General features: G+C 37.4%; 1 protein-coding gene across 3 annotated transcripts in view; it reads left to right on the top strand.

The window, feature by feature from the left end:
* The window catches only part of LOC117325982 (laminin subunit alpha-2-like), a 129152-nt gene that overhangs the window by 27295 nt on the left and 76277 nt on the right, over positions 1–25580 (top strand). The gene's annotated exons all lie outside the window — the stretch shown is intronic.

Genomic DNA, 25580 nt, shown 5'->3' with positions numbered 1-25580 from the left:
GCTTTGTGATTATATGTCTCATAGTAGAATACTACCGAAACCTCATCATATCTAGGTTATGTTTTTAATCCTTTTCTGAGTAATCCTGTCAGCAAGGTAGCTTACTACCTACAACTGGGCTGAGTACACTGACAGCAAGGTAGCTTACTACCTACAACTGGGGTCATCTCTGTCAGCAAGGTAGCTTACTACCTACAACTGGGCTGTCATCTCTGTCAGCAAGGTAGCTTACTACCTACAACTTGGCTGTCATCTCTGTCAGCAAGGTAGCTTACTACCTACAACTGGGCTGTCATCCCTGTCAGCAAGGTAGCTTACTACCTACAACTTGGCTGTCATCTCTGTCAGCAAGGTAGCTTACTACCTACAACTGGGCAGAGTACCCTGTCAGCAAGGTAGCTTACTGCTTGACAACTGGGCTGTCATCTCTGTCAGCAAGGTAGCTTACTACCTACAACTGGGCTGTCATCCCTGTCAGCAAGGTAGCTTACTACCTACAACTGGGGTCATCTCTGTCAGCAAGGCAGCTTACTACCTACAACTGGGCTGTCATCTCTGTCAGCAAGGTAGCTTACTACCTACAACTGGGGACATCTCTGTCAGCAAGGTAGCTTACTACCTACAACTGAGCTGTCATCCCTGTCAGCAAGGTAGCTTACTACCTACAACTGGGCTGTCATCCCTGTCAGCAAGGTAGCTTACTACCTACAACTGGGCTGAGTACCCTGTCAGCAAGGTAGCTTACTACCTACAACTGGACTGTCATCTCTGTCAGCAAGGTAGCTTACTACCTACAGCTCGGCTGTCATCTCTGTCAGCAAGGTAGCTTACTACCTACAACTGGGCTGTCATCTTTGTCAGCAAGGTAGCTTACTACCTACAACTGGGCTGAGTACCCTGTCAGCAAGGTAGCTTACCACCTACAACTTGGCTAAGTACCCTGACAGCAAGGTAGCTTACTACCTACAACTGAGCTGTCATCCCTGTCAGCAAGGTAGCTTACTACCTACAACTGGGCTGTCATCTCTGTCAGCAAGGTAGCTTACTACCTACAACTGGGGACATCTCTGTCAGCAAGGTAGCTTACTACCTACAACTGAGCTGTCATCCCTGTCAGCAAGGTAGCTTACTACCTACAACTAGGCTGTCATCCCTGTCAGCAAGGTAGCTTACTACCTACAACTGGGCTGAGTACCCTGTCAGCAAGGTAGCTTACTACCTACAACTGGACTGTCATCTCTGTCAGCAAGGTAGCTTACTACCTACAGCTCGGCTGTCATCTCTGTCAGCAAGGTAGCTTACTACCTACAACTGGGCTGTCATCTTTGTCAGCAAGGTAGCTTACTACCTACAACTGGGCTGAGTACCCTGTCAGCAAGGTAGCTTACCACCTACAACTTGGCTAAGTACCCTGACAGCAAGGTAGCTTACTACCTACAACTGAGCTGTCATCCCTGTCAGCAAGGTAGCTTACTACCTACAACTCGGCTGTCATCTCTGTCAGCAAGGTAGCTTACTACCTACAACTGGGGTCATCTCTGTCAGCAAGGTAGCTTACTACCTACAACTCGGCTGTCATCTCTGTCAGCAAGGTAGCTTACTACCTACAACTGGGCTGTCATCTCTGTCAGCAAGGTAGCTTACTACCTACAACTCGGCTGTCATCTCTGTCAGCAAGGTAGCTTACTACCTACAACTGGGCTGTCATCCCTGTCAGCAAGGTAGCTTACTACCTACAACTGGGCTGTCATCTCTGTCAGCAAGGTAGCTTACTACCTACAACTGGGCTGTCATCTCTGTCAGCAAGGTAGCTTACTACCTACAACTGGGGACATCTCTGTCAGCAAGGTAGCTTACTACCTACAACTGAGCTGTCATCCCTGTCAGCAAGGTAGCTTACTACCTACAACTGGGCTGTCATCCCTGTCAGCAAGGTAGCTTACTACCTACAACTGGACTGTCATCTCTGTCAGCAAGGTAGCTTACTACCTACAGCTCGGCTGTCATCTCTGTCAGCAAGGTAGCTTACTACCTACAACTGGGCTGTCATCTTTGTCAGCAAGGTAGCTTACTACCTACAACTGGGCTGAGTACCCTGTCAGCAAGGTAGCTTACCACCTACAACTTGGCTAAGTACCCTGACAGCATGGTAGCTTACTACCTACAACTTGGCTAAGTACCCTGACAGCATGGTAGCTTACTACCTACAACTTGGCTAAGTACCCTGACAGCAATTGGTAGCTTACTGCTTGACAACTGGGCTGAGTACCCTGTCAGCAAGGTAGCTTACTGCTTGACAACTGGGCTGAGTAACCTGACAGCAAGGTTGCTCACTGCTTGACAACTAGGCTGAGTACCCCTGTCAGTAAGGTCTAAGTTGTCTTATTATGGGTATTTTTGTTCAATGGATGACCTAAGGGAGTGTTTTGGTTTGTGGTTGACCTATATGAGAGAGATTTGGGGTTTGTGGTTGATATGTTGTCAAATAAAAGGGAGTGATACCTATCATAGACATATCCTGTCTGGTTCAACCACAGACGAAACATAAACCAACATTTATAAATCACTTGCACTTTCTAATCATAAAATTGCATTATGACTCGTTCAGCAAACACAGGCTGAGCTCAATGACTAGCTGCTGTGTAGGATTGTCAGCAGGTTTGTGTTGTCATTACCGTAAATGTGGAAATAACCTAACTGTAGCTTTTACTGCATTTATCCTGTAATAAACCCAACCATAGCAATTCCGTATAATAGCTAAAAAAAGGCTGTCACATTGACCTACAATAAGCCTGTCATCTTACTTAGAGTCAGTGGTTCTATGTAGCCCTTCGTGGGTTTATATCTAGATAAATACGGTACACATTGAGGAATTAGTATAAGGTAACGATATGATTGTATTTGGAGACATTTAACTGTAGATAATGTTAGGTAACAACAGAACAGACTTTATCACACTGGTGTTGTATTATTGTCATACCTGTGTGAGAGAAGACAAAGTGGCTAGACTGACAGATGGATTCTAATATTATCTAACAATTAATCAGCTATTGTTTTACATTGCTATATATACCACTTAACAGCTGATTAACATTTATGATATGTTTTAATTTTCAGTTAGTTTTGTCACCAGGTATTTAAATTTTTGCATACCATATTTGACTGTAAATAAACCCCATCCCTTATAGAAAATGAAATGGTTATACAGAAAAGAGAGAAAATCAGTCTTAGCTTACTTCAATATAGTTAATCCAGGGCTTTCCCTGTAGTTTTGATTTTTGGAGTCCAGGGTAAAAATGTTTTGTTATGTTCACTTGATCATAATTATATATAATTAATCTTTTTGTCCTAGATGTAGCATCTTTAATAAAAATAAGGGTTTGTTTCATAATTGTAAAAAAAATTTTTTTAAACTTTTATGCTTCAAATTTTAAACTAAAATTTTGAACCAACGGTAGGTATACAGTATCTGTATGTGTGGTAGTTAAATCCATGCCAGGCAGTTGATTGATAACAGTGAAAATGGACAAAGGCAAAGTCTTGAAAGAGTGTTGAAATATGAACTTTTTATCAGGTTTCCAGAAAAGCAGGTGAAAAAAGAGTGTATTGTGACCTGTGTCTCTGTAAATAAGTACCTGGGTAAGTGTTAGCAGATCACCTGTAGTGTAGAATTGTCACCTGTATAATGCTGGTAATCTATTTCTAACTTGTCCCAGGTGTGGAATGTCCCCATGTGAGAGCTGTGGACTTATCACATAGACCAGTATTATACTCTCCTACTTTTGATTTATAGGTCTTGCCATTATCAACAGTGAGAAATGAACTACAGAAAATATGTTTTCATTTATGTTCAGAAGAAATAATGAGTGTAAACCTTACCTGTCTGTCAAAAAAAAGAGTAATTTTTCCTCTACACCTCTGAAATGTTCAGTACTGTGAGTAAATGATATCATGTTACAGTTCGCGTCCCTCCTGTTTCTGTCCGCCTTGACTCTTGTCTTTATTAGAGATAATTAAATTAATTTATCGTTAAAGTGTAGGTGTAAAGCTATTTATCTTTAAGCAATTCCTAAAAAGAATGTCATTGGTAGACTGGCTGTCAGACTTACTATGGTAAGGGAATAAACAGCTTACCTGTACTATTCACACCTGTCTTATATTGTCTGGGCCAAAGACCCTTTGATAACTTAAGTGACAGTCATAGTAAAACTGTCCTGTGTTTTCTGTTTGTACAATCATCAGGCCTAATTAAAACAATATCTGGTGATAATAAACATACGAACAGCCTCCTGGGTACAAAGGACATATAAAACAGTTTAACAGGATCACTCCCCCACTGATCATGGACATTCAACTGGCCTCGGGAATCAATGACGTACAACAACCCTAGGGGACTATACTGAACAATCCCTTGGGGCCAAAGACTTATACGACACAATCACATGGGGCCAAAGACTCTCTTACAAAAACCCATTTGGACCAAAACTTATACACAGCAACCCCTCGGGGCAAAAACTTACATATAAAAACCCAATGAACCCAAACTCATACATCATCCTTTAAATTTTGGTGCCAAAGATTCATACAACATCCTTTTGGGGCCAAAGATTCATACAACATCCTTTTGGTGCCAAAGATTCATATAAAAAAAACTTGAGGCCAAAGACTCATACAATTAACATCCACTTGGGGCCAAAGACTCATATACATACAACATCCTTTTGGGGCTAAAGACTTATATACAACATCCCCTTGTGGCCAATGACTCATATGCAAAAACCCTGTGAACCAAAATTCATATACAATCGGAGTAACTCCTTGGGGCCAGCCGCCAAAGACTCGTATACAACATACCCTTGAGTGTACTGTCTTCATATTACTGTAGATGTAGGAGGACATTTAACTCTGAACTGTACAAAATTAAAAAATTACTGTATTGTCAAATTTGTTTATAATGGCATTATATACATGATTACTCATCCTTACCGAATTCCTTGTGTTATAAGATATTGTATTTCTCACCTACTAGAGGGATGATATACTGTCTACATGCAGTGTAAATGTATACCTGACGCCTGCATTTACATGACACTTTGTTGATGTTCTATTCTGCTTAAATATGACACGAAACACAATCAAATCTGAATAATGCATTAAAAATAGATAATTTATGAAACCACAACTGTTACTGTTTGTTATTTTGGAACCCAACAAAAACCAGATCCTTTTGACAAGGTAAAGGATTGGGGTCAAATAGCAGCATACAATATTTTATATCATTTCATGCATGCACACTTAAATGCAACAAACTAAATGAATATTGCTGTTTATCACCTGGCTACCTTGTTATCATAGTGTTACATTGAGGATATTTCAGGAATTTCCATTTCATGTGTTTTAATTATGATGCACGTCTTAAGAATTCTGTAATTTGTTTTTGTAAACATCAGGTGGACTGAATTGCAAAATCTGCAATGACAAGAGTTTCATAAATATGTAAGAGGGAAACAAATGTAAGATTTGATGGTGTATCACATAACATTAAAGATTTGTTGTGTAGAATTATGAAAACAAATGTTCTAAGACTGGCTATCTATAATAATGATGTTTTTACTTCAATCCTCTCCATTTCAAAAATTCCATTATGCAAATCAGCCATAAGCTTAATTATGTACCATACATAATTCATTTTTCAAGCAAGATACTTTTAACCAAATAAAAAATGTAAATTAAAGTTATCTTCAGTTAAAATCAAAAACAAAAGTTTTGATGGATTCTTGAGGTGATAAAAACTAGATTTTAAGGGAGATAACTCTCAAATAAATCACATGTATAAGTGTGATGTAGCATACCTCCTTAAGGAAGATAACTCCAAAACAAATCACAGGTATTAAGTGTGAAGTAGTAACCTCTTTAAGGGAGATAACTCAAAAACAAATCGTACCTCCTTAAGGGATATAACTCCAACACAAATCACAGGTATAATGTGTGAAGTAGTAACCTCTTTAAGGGAGATAACTCCAAAACAAATCACATGTATAAGTGTGAAGTAGCTAGCATACCTCCTTAGGGAGACAATAGACCTCACAACATCACATATGCTGTTTGAGTGTGGTTGTGACCTGCATGAGTACAGTAGGAGTTGTGCTGTAAAAGGGAAGATGGACTAGGATGCTTCATATGTTAAATGGCAAAGTGTACCCACTAACTCCGGGATTATTTCCCAAACACCGGACACATCAAAGAAACCTCTCCTGCCTAGGCCTGATCTCATACCACATCTGGTTTCATTTCACAAAGAAATTCATAAATATAAAAATTAAAATCTTGTTGGGGCTGATGTTTCATGCACAGTTGCACATATCTCTCTCACTAGGACAGCACTGATGCAGGTTACCTCATCATTTTAAGTTATAATTGGGCAAATATGCAAGCTCAGCTTTAATGAAGAACACTCACTATCATAACATATATGATAGAGATTAATGGCTTATGAGTTACATACCAGTATATGAAAATCTAGGTATACATTGATGAAGGAAAAATAGTCACATGGTTGTCTACTTATATATATCGTATGTGTGCGTGTGCATGCATGTGTGCATGCATGTGAGTGCGCAGAAGGACAGGAGTGCGGGTAGATCTAGAAAACAATTTTATCAAAGCAATTTTAGTTCTTGTAGACTATAATGTACATATACAAGAATATCTTGTGTATATTGCCAAACAATTATTATAATTTTCCTGTGTGGCCAGTATCATATATTTGGGATGCTATGATATTATGTTACAATACTCTGTATAACAAATTTTTGAATTTAAGAAATGTGTTCCTTATGATAATCACAATAAAATTTCTTTTATTATGTTTATGCAAGTTCACAGTGAATGTGTTATCCCTGGTGGGTGCAGATGTACAAAAGATATCCTTTGGGCTTTTACTTTTAATAGATCATAGCGAGGCTTAATTAGCATTCCATGTTCACCTAGACATATTTAGTAGGTCAAGGTAAGTCCTCCCACAGCAGGCTAACTCATAGGGTACATACATATTTGAAATGCAGCAAATTTTGAAGGTTTGACCCCGATACATGGTGTCCTTATCTGAGGTGTTGTAAGGTGTCCTCCACCCGGGTTTGTTTGTCTTACCCTCATATCCCGGCTTTGGAGTGGACATACCCCTGCTCTATCTCTCCGTCACTCTCTTGGACCCCTTACCTGCCACAAAACGACCAATTTAGGTACCTGAAGATCCTCATAGATTAGTCTAGAGCCTTGGGATTTATTTTCTTGCAATTTGACCAAGATATGATTGAGATATGGTTGTGTTGGACATACCTGAAATGTCTCTCGTATCTCATCACCTAAGCCCAAGCTGGCTAATTTGCATATCCTCGAGATGTGGTTTTGCTGTTCAGAACATGTATTGTGGTTTTATTACTTGTTCTTATTAATGTTCGCTGTAGGTAATATGTGGGCACATACCTGTGTCATTTCATGCTTCAACGTCACAAAATTTCTGTTTGTCTTCATCAGTCTTTTCCTTCAAAAGATTCAAAATACAATTTACGGTATATAAGAATAAATGGAGAATAACTTGTGATAAATTGTGAGTTTTCTGGACAATTCAGTTGACATATAAATCAGCCCAGTTTTCTGTGACCTTGCTGAAAGTTCTGGCATGTATCTTTCCTGTTGTTTACTGTGATCCCTATTGTTGATTGTGATTTCTATTGTTCATTGGAGATTTCTATTGTTTCATGATTATTCTATTTGTTAAGATTTGTATTTTTAGTGGAGATTTCTATTGTTTTTTGTAATTCTTGTTTATTTCTATTTCCATTGTTTTTATTGAAATTTCTATTGTTTATTTGTAATTCTGATTTAGTAGATTTCTATGGTTTGTTGAGATTTCTATTGTTTATTGCAACATCTATTGTTTATTGCAATATCTATTGTTTATTGCAATTTCTATTGTTTTATTGTGGTTTCTAATACTTTTGACAGATGTATATTCTAATGCCCATTATTCTATAGCCCAATCTTATTCACAGAAGACCCAATTCTGCTTCCTCTTTTCATGAGCCATATTAAAATTTCACAGAGACATGAAAGAAGCTTACACCTGTTGGAATAAACAAAGTAATTCTTTAATCCATGGGAACTAGAGTGTCTTATCTCTCATGTGTTAGTCAAATGTTGACACAGGGCTTGTTTACAACCAGATCAAACCTAATGAACAAAGCCCAAAACCTCCATATTCACAGCACTAGCTTGGTCCTGGTAAAGACTTCAGTGGAGGCTTCAATGGACAGATCTGATCAGTGTTTACCAACAGGGGAATTACAGGTGGCAGCATTTAAATCTAATCATTACTTTATTTGTTTTATAACGATCTCTGTAAAATTAAATAAGTTACATATGCAAGGTCATGTTTAGTCCTTTTCTTTAATCTGGAGCATGATTAGTGTAGGCCTTTTAACTGGGGTTCGATCCAGGGCTTCAGTACTATTGCCTGATATATTGAATCTCCTTTAACGAGGATTTTAAAAGAGGGTTTCTGTACTGGTGTCTTGATCTCCTTCACTTATATGGGAATTGGCAGAAGGATGTTAACTGCATGAGGTACCTCCTGGTTTTTTAGCTTGAGCTTGGAGAGGGCTTATAAGGTGACATCTGTCTCCTGTACCTATAGGACTGCATGGTAGCTAGAGAGCTTGTTCACTATGTTAACTAGTAAAGGCCCTTCTCTCTTGTAATGATAATAATATAATTATAATTTGGAGATTTATATACCGCTCTATCATTACAACATAGCTGTCTCAAAGCAGCTCATAAATTATTATCTTTGGACCTTGACAGAAGGTATGATCGGCAGAGGGCTTGTGAACTAATAAAGGACAATCTCCTATACCAGTGGAGCTTGAGCGAGGGCTTAATGTGAGCGCATGAATGACAATATAGCAACTTGTCTTAGAAGTTTCTGTAATGAGAAGCAGACAAATTGGCATAACATTTTACCAAGCATCATGTTATAGGGCAGTGCCTTCGACACAGTCAACGCAATTCTCGCCCTAATTACTCTTTTTATATAGGTTTATCTCATATTTACCACTAGTAAAGATTCTTCTCTCTTGTACCTGGACCTTCACACTGAGGGCTTGTCAGGCATAGGGCTTGTTAACCAATAAAGGACAATCTCCTATACCAGTGGAGCTTGACAGGGGGCTTATTAGGCGAGGTCTCTCTCCTAAACCTACAGGATTGGCAGCTAAAGTGCTTGTTTTCCACTGCAGTAAAAATACTTCTCTCTTGTACCTGGAGCTTGACACTTTAAAGGGCTTATCAGACATAGGGCTTGTGAACTAATAAAGGACATGCAATCTCCTATACCAGTGAAGCTTGACAGAGGGCTTAATAGGATAAGTCTATGTCATATTTACCACTAGTACAGATTCTTCTCTCTTGTACCTGGAGCTTGACACTGAGGGCTTGTCAGGCATAGGGCTTGTGAGCTAAAAGGTCCTTCACATGTACCTAGAACTTCGCAGAGGGCTTATTAGCATATATCTTCATTAACAATGGACCTATAGGTGAAACTGTCAAAGCTGTAGGATTTTTCTTTTTACCTAGGGAATTTAACATGATAACATAATTCTGATATGCCTGTGTCTTACAGGTGTTTCTAGCTTGAAAATGCAAAATTATATTCAGAAATGGGAGAATATTAAGATATACATAGACAGTGCTAAGCTTTGACAATTTTTTCTGTGACATGTGTTGGTAAGGACACAGAATAAATATGAGCTGTCAAAGCAAGGTCTATATATATATAGATAAGGAGGTAGACTACATTGATCAGACTTCTTGACATTAAAAATTTACAATCACTTTAAATATTGATGTCTATAGTACTCAGGTCCAGTTCTAGTTTACCGAGGAGAGAGAGCAAGTCTACGGGTGACAAGTGTGGGTCTGGGAGCTGATTCAGAATTAAAGTCAGAACATGTACTTAGTGATAATTGACTTTAAACCTTGCAGCTCACAAGTATTATAGAATAATGCAATATAAAACAATACAAAGGAATCTGAACGTATACCTAATGTACAGGTGTAGTACCTGTTATCATAGTGTCTTATAGATCTACAGAGATATTTAACAACACATGAAGTGATGAAAATGACATAAATATTTGTTATGCAAATATCCTTGAGTTCTTCCCCAAAATCAAAATGTTAGAGACACTAATGACATTGCTATAACAAAATCATTTTTAATAATTTCTCGACTAATAATATATGTAACAAAATACATTTTTGGTTCTATGATAATTTTGTATTTGGAAATTAGTCTGTAGATTAAGATTTGTAATGGTTCCATGGTCATTTCAAATTATTGTGGATACACGCCTCTAGCTATTTAATATAGACCATTATTCAAAACTTTTGAATATGTTGTTCAGAGGTTTGCTGAAACCTGAAGCCTAATAATATTTCGGCATATAAATGATTGTCTGCATTTTCTACTTTTGTATAAGTATCTTACCTTGTCTTATCTTAATATAATTTCTTAAGCTTTTAGCCGATTCAGGTCCATCATAATGTTTTATTAAAATGTGTCTGTTCCAAACACATCACCTAATACCAGGACTGCCACAATCTTTATACTGTTTGATATACTGGACCATGACCATTGGTACAAAACAACCATCAAACCAGCAGCCTCCCTTTATCTCCATAGTGATGTTACGATATCGTTTTTTGTTGCAGATATGTTTTTGTTTATGTGGATTGGTGCAATTTGCTGTTGATGTGTGGTCTATATGTTTGAAGGAAGTGCACAGTAAGGATGGGCTAATCCATGTGCCAAATGGTGGCGATAATCCATCTGCCATTATCCATGTCTGGGGCTGCCTGTCTAAGATGCTTGTATAGATTTTCATGTCATTTTTCTTTCATTACTTAAGTATGAGATAATCTGTCTGTCAGAGTTCAGGGCATGACACACTGTCAGTTAAAAAAGTTGAAACCATGGTTTCCAATGACCTTGAGTCAACCTTGGTGGTTGAAGCTCCCACCACATGGCAGCTTGCACACTTTCTTGGTAATTTTTATGGGTACCGCCTCTTTTAATAGCCTACATGACATGGGAATAAGACATACAAACTTGTATTCCCCTGCCCATTATTATTAAAATACTTTCAAGAAAAATTATGAGGTTGGGATGAAAAGATGAAAGCAGCTGTTAGAAAGAATCATAACGATGTCTTCCTAACATACCTAGTTTAAACTACCGTAGCAATCCTAAAGTGCCTACCATCAGCAGCTGTTGTTGTGGGGTACCCTTTTCCTATATAGGTTAACTGTGTACTGCTTTTAATCTTCCTTCATTTTGTTTGAGGAAATAAAACAGTTGTCAGGTATCCATGGTGATATGATAGACAACTCCGATGGATAAAGCTGATTGTTATCTGTACGCCTGTTATCAGTGACCGTAGATTCCTAAACGACCCATCTGTTTCAGTTTTTAAATACAGTTTATTAGATAATTTTCCTTATAAAAGTCCATCTGCAGATGATGTTATCACCTAGTTTTCTTACTGAATTGTACATCTTTTCTTTCCACCTAGTTTTCTTTACTGAAATGTACATCTTTTCTTTCCACCTAAATTTCTTTATTGAATTGTACATAATTTTTTCTCGTCTAGTTTGCCTACCCAACACATCTCTCTCTCTTTCTCCTTCTTTCTCCATCCTCAGTATTTCTTCTTATCAATGTGTCTTCAGATGTTTGACTGTGTCTGTTCAAGTGACAAGATAACACATTGGTTGAATTGTAATTATAATGTTTGTAGGCCAGTTGATGCATTTGTTGTCTGATTGTCAATTTTGATTTTGAACAAATTCTTTTCAAAAACCGTAAGTACTTGGGAACTGATATTTGGCCAATAGGTACATAGGATGGAATATGCTATATATAGATGACTTGACCTACTTTAAAGGTCCCAGATGTCTCAGATATACTGACATATATAGCATTATTTGAAGAATCGTAAAATAATTTACCCTTACAGTATTGCTTAAAATATATCCCTGTGAATGATACAGGCCTTGTGTGCCTCTTGTATATACCCGCCCTCTTTACACTCTCCACATATAGATCATATGACCTTGTCAATCCACTCCCAAAATCATGTACATAATTATGGTCATGTAGTTATGGTCCTAAAAGCCTATATTGAGTTAAGAAAATATTGATTTCAGTAAAATGTCAGAAATATTGAAATGATATTAATTTCTTTTTGGAAATTGAAAGTTGTATCACGGCTAATGTGTATTACCTATATACTTGGGAATGATAATCATGGCCTGAATGAGCATTACATGTATTTTATAAGTATTAGTAGATTTCGTGAGTCATACTGCCCCAGCAGACATCTGGTAAATGACTTCTGGATTACCTGTTGAGCTAATCTATTATTACAAATGAATGCCAAACAGTTTGGCACCAGTCAACACACACATGTATGGTATTAAGTGGTACTTATGTTAATCTTATCCTGTAGATATCCCATGTATAACAGGAAGACACTTGTTTAAGCTGGGAAGAGTAGTCAGGGATCAATCTAGGAATTTTTTACTACCGTTTATGGGTAGTTTCCCCTCAGGATTTTGTTCCATTTTCCCCTCAGACTTCTGTTAAATTCACAGAAGTATTGTATTTTCCCTCATTTTTTAGCAAGAATAATTCCAAATACTCTAGATTTGCTTTCCTAATTAACCATTTGCTGTTTTTACTTAGAAAATGTGTTTTTAAAGCAAAAAACTTAAACTTTGTGATGTTTAAATTCCCCCTTTTCAGAACTGATTTTCCCCTATGGTCCAAAAAGGGTAGTTTCCCCTAAATTCTAGAGTAATCCCTGGTAGTGCTAGCTTTTCCTGTCCTCCGTCAGGTTAAGTTTGTAGAGTTTGATATTCAGGTGCTAATAGTGCTGAAGGTTTCCTGTCCTCCGTCAGGTTAAGTTTGTAGAGTTTGATATTCAGGTGCTAATAGTGCTGAAGGTTTCCTGTCCTCCGTCAGGTTAAGTTTGTAGAGTTTGATATTCAGGTGCTAATAGTGCTGAAGGTTTCCTGTCCTCCGTCAGGTTAAGTTTGTAGAGTTTGATATTCAGGTGCTAATAGTGCTGAAGGTTTCCTGTCCTCCGTCAGGTTAAGTTTGTAGAGTTGGATATTCAGGTGCTAATAGTGCTGAAGGTTTCCTGTCCTCCGTCAGGTTAAGTTTGTAGAGTTTGATATTCAGGTGCTAATAGTGCTGAAGGTTTCCTGTCCTCCGTCAGGTTAAGTTTGTAGAGTTTGATATTCAGGTGCTAATAGTGCTGAAGGTTTCCTGTCCTCCGTCAGGTTAAGTTTGTAGAGTTTGATATTCAGGTGCTAATAGTGCTGAAGGTTTCCTGTCCTCCGTCAGGTTAAGTTTGTAGAGTTTGATATTCAGGTGCTAATAGTGCTGAAGGTTTCCTGTCCTCCGTCAGGTTAAGTTTGTAGAGTTTGATATTCAGGTGCTAATAGTGCTGAAGGTTTCCTGTCCTCCGTCAGGTTAAGTTTGTAGAGTTTGATATTCAGGTGCTAATAGTGCTGAAGGTTTCCTGTCCTCCGTCAGGTTAAGTTTGTAGAGTTTGATATTCAGGTGCTAATAGTGCTGAAGGTTTCCTGTCCTCCGTCAGGTTAAGTTTGTAGAGTTTGATATTCAGGTGCTAATAGTGCTGAAGGTTTCCTGTCCTCCGTCAGGTTAAGTTTGTAGAGTTTGATATTCAGGTGCTAATAGTGCTGAAGGTTTCCTGTCCTCCGTCAGGTAAGTTTGTAGAGTTTGATATTCAGGTGCTAATAGTGCTGAAGGTTTCCTGTCCTCCATCAAGTTAAGTTTAGTAGAGTTTGCTGTTCACATGCTAATAGTGCTAAATGTATCGTGTGCTTCATCAGGTTAAGTTTTGTAGAGGTTACTTGGATCTCTTAGGATAAAATATCATTGCTGTGCATCTGAAACTGAAAAACAAGTTTTTTTGAAATGTTTTGAACTTTGGTTAAATCAAATTCTGTCAAAGTAAAAGCATGAATATACATGTGTTACAAATATTGTTTAGTTTTAAACATTTATCCCCTAATACTTTTATGTAGTTTAAAAGTACATAGATTTTAATTAACTCTGTTAGTATTGTGTATGGAACACGAATCTGACCTAGATTTGAATTAAAATGTATAAAATGTTACCACACATATAGTAAAAAAGTAATGATTCAGATTAGGAAAGAATGTAACTTTAAGGGCAAAGTCCAGACCTGATCACTGATAAAATTGATGGAAGCCTTCTGTCTCTGTTTAGATAGAGACCATTCTGTATTAAGAAGAGGATATGATTTGATAGGCCTGTAAGTCATCAATGCTGGTGTGGGGTGTAATATACAGCTGTATCCTCATCAGTGTTAACTATCTGTGACCTCAACTGTCAGACCACAGTTATGATGTAATTTATCAATTGATCATCTGGTGGCCATCAACAGTTAATAGCTGTGTGGATATCAATTAACTTGTAAAGACTTCCCTTTCCGTGTTATCAGGATGTGTAAAATGCTCTTCTCAAAGATCAATAACAAATATTGCTCATAAAAAAGGATGAATATTAACTCAAATATCACTTCGTCTAGATTTTTGGTTTGGGATTGTCTCCCCTGTATTACTTATTCCCCTTAGTCATTGGGTTAGGATTGTCTCCCCTGTATTACTTCCCCTTAGTTATTGGGTTAGGATTGTCTCCCCTGTATTACTTCCCCTTAGTTATTGGGTTAGGATTGTCTCCCCTGTATTACTTCCCCTTAGTTATTGGGTTAGGATTGTCTCCCCTTTATTACTTCATCTTAGTTATTGGGTTAGGATTGTCTCCCCTTTATTACTTCCCCTTAGTTATTGGGTTAGGATTGTCTCCCCTTTATTACACTTCATCTTAGTTATTGGGTTAGGATTGTCTCCCCTTTATTACTTCATCTTAGTTATTGGGTTAGGATTGTCTTCCCTGTATTACTTCACCTTAGTTATTGGGTTAGGATAATCTGAAAACAACAACATAAGCATATGTTCTCGAGTGACAGCAGGTGCTTGTTGCTATGGAAGATCTGCAATCTCCAACTGCTATCATTAAAAACCATTGAACTTCTCCACAGGATCTGTCAATCATGTTACTTTGGGACAGGTGACCTCCAGACGGACAGTACACACACACAGTACTGTTTGTAGTTCTCATTTATGGCAATAGCAAATATTTGCATGAATATATTAAGTGTCAGATTCCTGCATAATAACCATTTGCATTATTTTGTGACACTTGCATATCTGGGTCACCTACCTGTGGACTTGTGATATATATGAAATACAGGTGTATTAAAACAAGATTTCAGAAATCATACTTATATATATATATATAGTTTACTCCAGATTGATAACTTGCCAAATTTGATCAAATGTATAAACTTCTTAAAGTAAAACGTCATTGTGAGACTTCAAGTCTGCAACACTGTATGCTCAGAGTTAATTATGTCCAATATCCCACTGTCCATTGGCGGGAATCTCATATATAAACTGTTAGGGTATTTCTAGACCATTTACCAAAGTCGTTAACATGTAGTCTGTCTGCCTTTAGATTGTTACACCTTCCCATTAATTCTTGTCCTTTTGAGGGGTATTGCTTGTTTTAACATTCGCCTCACAATATCTGTGATACACCCACACAGCATTGACAGGAATTGTAAAACCGTCAGTTACCGACAATAGGAATGGGCCAAGTAAACTTACACAATGATTATAGACGGTTTGTTAAACCAGGGAGTCCCCTTACATGGTAAAACCGACATAAAACTGGTGTGGGCTTTGATGGGGGAGGGGATGAAGAGATTGTGTAAATGTTTTCAACTATGAACAACAGCAGCAACAAACGATTCAGTTCTGTAATTGTGTACATAAAAACAACTGGTCCATGAATCCGAGGAATACATTTATGTATACTTTTTCTAAAAAAAAAAACTGAATCGGTCAAATGATCATTATATATAGCAACAAAAAATTCACGTCGCAAAATATTTGTAAGCGGCCATAGACATCAGTGAAAAATTACATCTCTAAACCCTCTAGATTTAAATGTACTTTTTGGGTGATGTTAATGCATTATATAAAATAAAGTTACCTCCTTTTCAACGAGTTAAACACAATTTACTTACTTTCGTTTCATGTCCAAGCAGTGAAATGTAGCATACTTGTAAACTCTGGAGAAATTAAATGCCTGTTTAAGTAATGAAAGGCGACAAAAAAACAATTGGTTACCTGTCACTGAGCAAGATCTAGTTATCTGATCCCAGCTAAGGCGCAAGCCAGAGTTCTTATGTTACACAATTTTAGCTGAGATTAATAGAATCTTGCATGGGATTTTCCCATAGACAGGGATTTATCAACCTTTATGAGAGAATTTTGCTTTCCAGTGCTGATCAGCCAAACTCTTACACTTGGGTTGCCTTAGATATTCCTGTCTATGGAACCTACTCTAGATGTTTGATTATCCTTCTCACATATTTATAAGTTCAGAATAAACATTGATGTAATTCTTCCACCAAAAACCAAAATTTGTTGGGGTTGCAATAGAGAATTTCCCATTCACAGCAAGTCAGTAAATAATGTCGCGTGTATGATGGCTGTCTTTCCTTACCTCTGTGAGATAAAGTTACCTCTTTCCTTCAGAAACAACCAGATCACTCCGTGACGAATATGAGAAAACTTTTTATCTCACTAGATGTGTATGATGAATGGACCTTTCTAATGATAACCCTATAAATGTGAAATAACCCTTTGTATGACACTACCTTTCTAATGATAACCCTATAATTGTGAAATAACCCTTTATATGGCACCAGTACCTTTCTAATGATAACCCTATAATTGTGAAATAACCCTTTATATGGCACCAGTACCTTTCTAATGATAACCCTATAATTGTGAAATAACCCTTTATATGGCACCAGTACCTTTCTAATGATAACCCTATAATTGTGAAATAACCCTTTATATGGCACCAGTACCTTTCTAATGATAACCCTATAATTGTGAAGTAACCTTGGTATGACATCTGTACCTTTCTAATGATAACCCTATAATTGTGAAATAACCCCATGCCTTTCTATTGATGACCCTATAATTGTGACACAACCCATGGTATGACATATATGCCTTTCTATTGATGACCCTATAATTGTGAAATAACCCCATACCTTTCTAATGATAACCCTACAATTGTGAAATAACCCCATACCTTTCTTATGATGATGACCCAATAATTGTGACATAAACCATGGTATGACATATATGCCTTTCTAATGACAACCCTATAATTGTGAAATAACCTCATACCTTTCTAATGATAACCCTATAATTGTGAAATAACCCTTTGTATGACATCTGTACCTTTCCAAGTACAGTATAACCTTCTGTTGTGTAATAATAACCCTTTTCACATACGCCGTCTATACCGGACAATTTGATAACGTTATTGATGGTGGTTGTCCTTTATAACATCTACCTTATATAGATGGCCAGCTGATCATGTGTACACAGTTGTGTGCTAGAAGTGAAGATATGAATCCAGAATTAGCTTATCAATTGAATACTACCTACAGTGTACTTTTGATGTGACATTGAGTAATTACTTGGGTAACATGATGAATATATTGTAGTAAACTGTGAATGCTGAGTTGAGTAATAGCTCTTTGATCAGTTTTTTTGTAGTCATTATTTTTTATTGACACATCTCCAATATCAAATACAACCGTCATTTATAATGGTGTTTTGTGGGACTCATCCAGGGCAGAAATACATTAATATTAATGCAGGCATTTTACTGCTGCCATATAAAATCAAAACTATTCAGCATTTAATGCTCATATGATATGTAGGAATTCCCAATGGTGTAGACGTTGTAATCAGTCAGGGATAGTGCTGATCAGATAGGTCTAGGGAAAAGTCTGTACCATCAACACTGAGATCTATGCAATCTTGCCCTTATTTTGGGAAGATAAGTGAATTGGGGAGGACACCTTTATGAATAAACTGCAAATTTGGGAATGTGACATAATCATGAAATAATTTCTATTTGGGAATGTGGGCCATCATTGGCTCCAACAAGCCCCCAGAAAAGCCCCAGCTGTTCTGGCCAAAACACTTTTTGAATTTACTGAATATATTTAACATAATATCAAAATTATGTCAAGAGACCGAACTTGTGCTGAATTCAGTATATTCAAATGTCACAATTCCAAACTCCTATCAGCTGCACAAAGACAAGTCAGTGGTACAAGTGAGCATCTTAAACTGTAACCCGTAGAATTGAGCATTTTAAATTGTAGCCCGTAGAATTGAGCATTTTAAACTGTAGCCCTCCTCCTTTCCTACAAATGACCGTGTTAGAATGCCTTATCATTAATTTGTATCCCTACAACTCTGGTTTGCCTACACATGACATAAAACTTGCTGTACAACCATAATACATGTCATGTACCTTGATAACTATCCACTAGTGTCAGGCCCCGGATCTGGTGATGGCTACTTTTATGATTACACATCCAACATGGGGCATACAGACCTGGTAATGGTCACATTTATGTCTATACATACCAGGGACATTAAGGACCCGTAGTTGATAAAGAGGGGTTGTAGTCTCTGTAGCTGATACATCACTATAGTCTTCAACCTCACAAACAACACCCCCATTCTGTTCATCCTCACAAACAACATCCCCATCCTGTTCATCCTCACAAACAACATCCCCATCCTGTTCATCCTCACAAACAACATCCCCATCCTGTTCATCCTCACAAACAACACCCCAACCTCTTTATCCAACCTCACAAACAACACCACCACCCTCTTCATCCAACCTCACAAACAACATCCCCATCCTGTTCATCCTCACAAACAACATCCCAACCTCTTTATCCAACCTCACAAACAACACCACCACCCTCTTCATCCAACCTCACAAACAACATCCCCACCCTCTTCATCAACCTCACAAACAACATCCCCACCCTCTTCATCCATCCTCACAAACAACACCCCACCCTCTTCATCCATCCTCACAAACAACACCACCACCCTCTTAATCCATCCTCACAAACAACACCCCCCCACACTCTTCATCCTTCCTCACAAACAACATCCCCACCCTCTTCATCCTCCTGACCTAACCATCCTTTCATAAGTAGCATGTTAATTACTACCTTTTCATGGAGTTAGATGAATGAGCTGCCAGTAGTGGATTTGCTGTAAGTGAAAAGTTAAACTAAAAGTCTATGTCATACATGTATCCATCCCTGGATGTGGTCCTAGATGTGGCCTTGGATGTGGTCCTAGATGTGGCCCTGGATGTGGCCCTGGGTGTGGCCCTGGATGTGGTCCTAGATGTGGCCCTGGATGTGGCCTTGGGTGTGGCCCTGGATGTGGTCCTAGATGTGGTCCTAGATGTGGCCCTGGATGTGGTGTGGATATTGATGTGGCAGGGTCTACACTGTTATTCCCACCTTATGGGTCTGAGATCCTCTTAACTAGGTCAACCTTGAGTCCAGCTTGTTGGAATGTTTATATATATTGGCTGCCAGTCTTGTCTGGAGTCATGTAATAGTGAATGATGTCAGATTACTGTCAGTCTGGGGCAGCAAATGGTCCTGGGGAGGGATGTGCATTTCCTTTTAATAGGAGTTGTTTCTAATTAACCTCACAGGTAAGGCATGCACTTCATTAAGGCCTATTTAATAGAGTGTGACTGCCCCTACCATGTCAGCAATAAGCATAGGGGACCAACGCCTAATCTCTGGGGCATGAGTATTATGGGACAAGGAAACAGCATCAATTGGTACTGAAAAGTGATCTTGGATGACTTGTTTCATATTAATATCGCAGAACATCTATTTTTCAATATGGTCTAAATAACTATATAGTATGTTTGACAGATTATATCTCAGCTGGACGCATCCGGTATGAATTCTGAAGTTGAATTCTTAATTTGACTTTTAGCCTGGAAACCTACTTGAAAAGAAATATCCCCTTGAAAGTCCGTGTGTAGGCTGGTTTAGAAGAGATAGATGTTACAGTGACAGTAACCTGTGTCACATTATCCTACTTCTGATATTCTGTGGCCCAGTTATACAGCCAGGTGTTATAGAATCTTAATCCTTACGGATGACCTTTGGGGACCAGAAGATTTCGGAACAGACAGTGTTTTGTTCTGTTGTGTTCCTTCCTGGTGGGACAAATACCAGTGGATTCTCTTGACATGGCTGGGTTTCGTTGACCTCTGGTCGTGATAAAGTATATCTGGAGATTTGTTTTTAGCTGGGTTTCGTTGACCTCAGATCGTGATATAGTATATATCTGGAGATTTGTTTTTAACGTTGTTCCTTCTGTCGATGCCGGATCATGCCCTGAGACCTGGCCTATAACCTATAATCTCTACGTTAAGTTCCTTGTACAAATTTGCGATGACAAATTGAGGACAATCCAGTATTACACAGCACTGTAATTTTCTAAATCATCAACATTATCGCTCAACTGAAATCTCAAATATAGGTTTGCTCGAGAATGTCATTCACTTAATAATCCGTTCTGAATTCTGATTGTAGTTATAGATAAGGAGGCTTTTCTATAAAATCAATGGTATGCATCGCAAAAAAATGTCTACCTTTGTTACTGTAAATGATAGCATTCACTCAGCGTTATCCACGACTTCGTTTTCTTCCTTATTCAAGTCAGAGTTGGGTGAACGAGCTACTGATTACAGGTGTTCACTAATCACACAGGTGTCGCTAGTTGCTGCTACATACATCATGATAGGTAAATAGGTGACACGACTCTAGTATACGGTGTACCTACAAATAACTGCAGGTGAGAGTCTCTATATCCAATATTCGTACCCCCTCCACCTTCCCCTTAATAACTTACTCTGGATTCAATCTACCCAACTCCTTCCTAAAGTAACTGACATAAAGTCCATCTTCGTAGTGTGTGTTCTTTTCAAGAGCTGTAGCTATATCTCCTTTACCTTACACCCAAAAAAACACACAACACATCATTAAGTGCCTTTCAATATATATAGTTCAATACAGCAGAGCTAAAACTAATTAAACATCATCATATGGCCAATTCGTCCTTCTAGGACTCGTCAGTAATGCTAAGGACATAATATAGCTGTTCCGTCCTTCTAGGACTTGTCAGTGATGCTAGGGACATCATATAGCTGTTTTGTCCTTTTAGGACTTGTCAGTGATGCTGGGGACATCAAACAGCTATTCTGTCCTTTTAGGATTTGTCCGTGATGCTAGGGAAATCATACAGCTGTTCCGTCCTTCTAGGACTTGTCAGTGATGCTAGGGACATCATATAGCTGTTCCGTCCTTTTAGGACTTGTCAGTGATGCTAGGGACATCATATAGCTGTTCTGTCCTTTTAGGACTTGTCAGTGATGCTGGGGACATCAAACAGCTGTTCCGTCCTTTTAGGACTTGTCAGTGATGCTAGGGACATCATATAGCTGTTCCGTCCTTTTAGGACTTGTCAGTGATGCCAAAAGTGTTGATACCTGTAGATAGAAGGTGAATGAGCAAACTCAAAATAGGTAAAAAAAAAAAGTTAAAATATAAATTTGGAGGTGCACTAGCCCCCCATTATTTAATAAATTTCATATTTTTCAATGTTTAAATTGAAAAGAATGTCAAGTACATGTGTACTGTGGCAATGTTCAAATGGATAAAAGTATGACCTTCAGGTCAAGATTTCCTCCGACCTCCTCCAGGACGAGAAATCCAGCAGCTGTGTCTACACCACCTTCAATCTCAAAGGACTTCAGACCTTACTGTATTCCCCGCAATTACCCCTATAGGCACCCCTCCCCCTTTCCACATGCAATTACCCCTATAGGCACCCCTCCCCCTTTCCACACGGAGAAATTGAAATTATATGAACATCCTTCCTAATTGTGAAACAACTACAAAGTAAGTGCTTTACTTACATTTTACATGTAGAGATTTAAATTTGATGATCAAAACTAGACTCTCATTAAATGTTAAATATCTGGTCACGATGCATCAAACTTTTTTCTTACAGACTTTCTAGACTTTTTGTTCATAACATGATTTTAGTAACCTTAATAAACGCCCCTGCTGTAACTATTTTTTAAGCGCCCTGGGTGCTAATTACAGCAAATAAGGTACATAACATCAGAGCTACTCTTTCATCGCTTCCCCTCTAACAAGTATATTCCATGTCCCTCTGGTGTAGGTCTCCTTAATATAACAGATGACTTCCCAATAGTCCTTAAGTCAGGTCATACCGAATAAAAAATAAAAACAGATTTGGCATTGGATGAAAGAAAATCATGTCAACTGGATAAATTTTCAATTTATCTGTTTGTGTAAAACGGTAATGAGTGTTGACAAGTCTATTAGTGGAGTTTCAATTTCCTGCTGTTCCATCAATGTTGATGGTTTCCATTTGATCAGCTATGTTTCCCTTAGATCTAGTGATGGATGGGTTTTCCTGTTCCAGCTGTAAGACAGAATCATGACCACCTGTTCAAATTTTCAAAATGTTTTTGTACATTTCATCAATATTCTCTGGAATTACGAAAAATTATAACGAAATCAATTTACAGTAATTGTACAATTAAAACTGATAAAAGTCAATGAAGTTTGATGTTATGTTATTGTAATTGTGAGTTAAAATGACCTAAAATGTCAGGTGTATAAAAATTATTATCAATACATGTCAAGTGGTTCACTGAACAGCAATCATATCAGCCAATCATCTGTCATAACCGCTCCTACCCTCCATCAAGTTTTCTGAAAAACCGAAAATTATCGACTTGTCATTTTGTCATTTTGGGGAAATTAGGTCAGTAACTAAAGAGCAGAAATTTAACTATGAATGTATAAATATAAAGAAGGAAAGATTTTGACAATGAGATATGTAATAGTTGACATGAAAAACTAGGGTTACAATCATTGCAGTTATACACAGAAACGCATTGTTGGCAGATTTTCCACATTCTCCAGCATTTTAAAATCTACACAAATTAAATTCATTCAGGCAAACTTTCCATTTATAATACTCGTTAGATGTATATCTGTAGTACAAATTTCCCTACATGTTGAATTTACATTATTTGTACCAGAGAGAGATATGATAATTTAATGATAATAATTTGATGGGAGCAAAAAGGATGTGTTTACAGTAGCATATAACTCACTTACACCTAAACAATGAAAAAAATCTATTGTCTTTCTGATATTAGTGTTTTGTTTGATGAACAGATTCACCTAGTACTGAAAGGGACTCTGCTGAGTGCACCGAAATATATTTCTACAACTTTTCTGAGTTAAAGATTTCAGATTTGTTCCACAGGTTAGGAGGAAGAGTTAAGAGTATAAAATGCACCGATATAAACTTGCACTAGAGTTTGTTTGGGTGTGATAAAACAGATCACCATGTTTTTACAGTGAAATGCCCCCTGATGTCTACCAGATCTGGCTTAGAGGATGATCTTTGGTTTAATTGTTTCTAATATGTGATATGGCTATCCTGGGAGGAGTGCATGACGTAGGCTGCTGGTGGTTTCCTGGGAGGGTCCCCCAACACCCTAAAACACAAAGTTTTGTGGTTACAGCACATTTCAGATCATACTGACTTGGTTATTAAAACTTAGAGCCTGTTTACTGGGCTGCTACCATTGATCTGTTTAATGCCCGCTATATTTATCCCAACATATCCGAAGATTAATAACGCTGAAAATGACTGTAGAGAGAACACATGGTGGAGATCATACCTTGGCCAGGTGAAGAATCTATCAAACTGTCAGATGGATCTGCTAATTATATTTACCACTTAGTAAACCATTATAGATCTATTTATGTATCTCCCTCTACAAGACTTCAAGCTTAGGATGCTGAAACAAATTGTTATAATATTTCCTGATAAAAGTTTCTTTTTTAAATTTATTGTTCAATTTAACTCTTTACTTTCACTAGATCATAGAGTATCTCCCTCTACAAAACCTCAGACTAAGGACGCTGAAACAAATCGTTATAATATTACCTGATAAATTTTAATTTTTTTTTTTTTTTTAATTTTGTGTTTAGTTTAACTCTATACTTTGACTAGACCATAGAGTATCTCCTCTTCAAGCTTATGATGCTGAAACAAATCTTTATATTTCCTGATAAATTTTAGGATTTTTTTTTTTTTTTTTTAACAAACGCAAAACTATTGCATTTCATTCTCAATCTGACTAAAACTATGATATATCTAATTCTACTCCAATACCTGGTTTTCCAGTCAACATAAAAAGTTAAATTGAACATCAAATTTGAAATGCATCTGTATATATCCTGCATCACAGTATGATCTGAGTAAACTTAAAAGAATCTGCATATATACCCTGAAATGTTTTTCCTCTTCACTTCAAGCATAATACTGTAAATTACTTTAGCAGAAGAGATTGTCTTGAATTTAAAGTATAAAGGTTTTTCATAATTCATCATTAATCATAATTTTTGCAAAAACATTGTTTATTTTATCATTAAAGGATTACTGAAATTAATAAGGTTCTGAATTATCAGATATAGTTTTAGATTATCTGTGTATTCTGTATATCCACTTAATGATAAGATTATCTGTGTATTCTGTATATCCACTCAATGAGGTTCAGGATTATGTCTGCATGATTATCCACTTTAATGAGGTTCTGGATGATCAGAGTATCCACTAGATTATCTGAGTATCCACTTTAATGAGGTTCTGGATGATCAGAGTATCCACTAGATTATCTGAGTATCCACTTTAATGAGGCTCTGGATGATCAGAGTATCCACATTAATGAGATTAAGGATTATCTGAGTATCCACATTAATGAGATTAAGGATTATCTGAGTATCCACATTAATGAGATTAAGGATTATCAGAGTATCCACTTTAATGAGATTAAGGATTATCAAAGTTTCCACTTTATGATGATCAGGATTATCTGTGTATCCGATATAATAAGGATGACGCTCTGGATTGTCAGAGTATCAATTTTACTGAGGTTAAATATTATTGGAGATTTTTTTCTTTCTTTCATTATTCACTGTTTAAATTCACAAGATAAAAAGAGAAGCTCAAACTTTTGGAATGTATCAATTAATAGCATAATATAACTTTTGTAAAGTATAACAGATGTGGCACCTTAATGTGTAATAATAAGTACCTTATAGAAAACAATCATGCCTATTGAGTACTTAAGATAAATTTTGTCAATTATAAATATTGAAAAGGACATGCATGAAGCACTTTCCCTGGAACTGATAGACGGTATTTCATTTTATGTTCTTGCATGTATCTTCACCCCAAAAATTGAAAGTCTTTGACTTATAGGGTGGGGCTACATTTACTTCTAGTACAGGTAAGACCTCGTTAGATAATGTAGTTCTGTAACTTCTAAAGTGTGTACAGGTATATCGCTGACC

Source organism: Pecten maximus, chromosome 4 (assembly GCF_902652985.1).
Source record: "Pecten maximus chromosome 4, xPecMax1.1, whole genome shotgun sequence".
Taxonomy (NCBI): domain Eukaryota; kingdom Metazoa; phylum Mollusca; class Bivalvia; order Pectinida; family Pectinidae; genus Pecten; species Pecten maximus.
Note: the sequence above shows the minus strand (reverse complement) of the source record. Positions and strands in the feature narration are given on the sequence as shown.